The following is a 2,261-nucleotide window of genomic DNA, read 5'->3' as shown; positions in this document are numbered from 1 at the left end:
GAAAAGTGCTTAAGATTCAAATGAGACTGCCAAGCATCTTTGGGGGAATATTTCAGGGACTGAAGCTGGAACTATGGTGCCAGCTGGAAGGTCAGGCTCAAGAGCTGTCTAAAGAAAATGAGGTTATCACCTAAGAAATTTGCAGCTACTTCAAAGTGCTTTTGTAGATCTCAGGGCATCTTGGCTTAAAACATTCAGGGCATGTAAGGGGTTCTTCTTCTTAGCTTGTTACAATATTCATGGAAGGAATTACTGGGAACGATTATCAATATGCATAGTTACATCATCAGGCATTCATCACACACCCACAATGAATAGAATTTAAACACAAGCTGGCTTACATTGGCATTTCTCTGCACTCCCAGCACAAAACCAGGGGATATATCTGCCTTTCTAACAGTTTGCATTATCTGTGCTGAAAACCATTTGTTCTGGAGCATAGAACAGCACCACACAACAGTTAAATGTATTAATATATTGCTGAATACAGTTGCACAAAAATTACTGACAAAGACCATTTTGCTGTTGATCTTCCCCTTACACTTTTAAATCTATATCCACTTCAAAACAAGTGAAGCTCTTCATAACACTTTCCACGTCAATCTTTCTCTCAATTTACATCGATATGCCACATTCACATGACAAAAGCCTGCCATGCCTTTACTGGTCATTACTTATAAATCATGCTAAAAGTTCCTCTTCCCTCCCTTATCACTAAGTTGTTCACATATCAAGCCTTATGGATCCCCCAAGAAAATGCCAAGCATGCTAAAGCACAATGACTTCTTGCTACAGCCCACACAGCACACCCTGGGAAGCTGCAGCCTTCGGCACACCAGGAACCTGGTATGCTTCTGCTCCAATAGACAGCTCTTCCTATTACTGGCCAGTTTATGAGTCGAAGTGTGGAGGAAATTGCTAATATCACTACAAAAGAAAAACTACGCTCAAAACTTAATCTGCTGCTAAATCGCAACCACAGCCTCTTTCCGGCAGCATGAGCATAATCTGTTAAGACAGCACTGCAAATGTCTCCCCAGCACATCTGATGGCAACGTACAGACCAGCTTTGACACAGCTTCCTTTCAAGCAATTGATTCCTTATTTAATGCATCTATCCGGCTTACTGCCTCTTAAAATGAGGAATGTCCTCTGCCTGTTTAATGAGACATCAGCTGTCTTCATTTGAACCTTGGAGCAAAAGAGCATCTTTCGTAACTGCAAGGAGTTTGCCCAGGTAATCAAGGCAAACATCCCTGGCAAAAACCAACATGCAAGTGAAATGTTCAGATGTGATTTTATTTCCCCTCTGACCTGGTCACCACCAGCATGGCTGTAACAGCCTCTCCTATGTCTACAGTTTTCTCATTTGATATATCCATCTATCACAAACCCAGGAAGGAAAGCCCACAGAGGGTTGCAAAAGACAGGGATAGGACTTAGAAGCCAAAAGTGCTTTACTAAATACCACTACACATTAGTGTTTATGTATGTTATTTGACAAACAAACAGAGAGAAGAACAGAATAGCATGACATCTTAGACAGAATTGCTGTGTTGCTATTGTAGGACTGGAGAAACAATGTTGGTTATCTCTTGTGAAGCAGCAAAAACTCCACCAAGAAAGAATGAATCAACTGGGATTTTCTCTCTTCACAAAAGTTTAACTGGAAAAGTCAACTGCAGTATATAATTAAGCTATTTCAAGGTACCAGTGACTACTGAAGCGTTTCTCAAGAGCTCTGTGGAAAGCTGTTCTACCAAGTAACTTACATAAGTAAAAGGCTGTTTTGACTTTCAAATTCCCCGTGAACATTCCTGAATTTGCTCCAAACAAAAGCAGAAAGCATGTCTTGATGGACTTTGATCATGCAACATGAACCGTGTTTGGTATCTCCTCAATCAGAGCTAAAGGAACTGATCTTGGCCCCCTCCAAATCACTCACAAGATTCAACAGAAAATATTTTTCTCCAGCAATTGGTGACTTCAGCAGGAGACTGAATCAAAGGCAGTGGATTTATTGCATGAATGAGGACAGTTTCTTGCCACTTGGCATAGCAGCAGGTAAGTGGGCCTAGAGAGCACCAAGGAACACATGTTTTGCAAAGTCACTCAGGAAGTCTAGGATTGCTGGGGTGGAAGGAGCTTGAACCATTAATTACACAAACAGTTCTCCTTGGAGGAACCATAAAACCGGGTAATAAAGAAACAATCCAGGGGAGATCTACAAAAAGGTGTGCAGCTCCATTTTTGGCCTTACG

This window comes from Coturnix japonica, chromosome 3 (genome assembly GCF_054131305.1).
Source record: "Coturnix japonica strain WE chromosome 3, WE-NBRP24, whole genome shotgun sequence".
NCBI classification, from domain to species: domain Eukaryota; kingdom Metazoa; phylum Chordata; class Aves; order Galliformes; family Phasianidae; genus Coturnix; species Coturnix japonica.
This window is presented reverse-complemented; position numbering follows the sequence as displayed.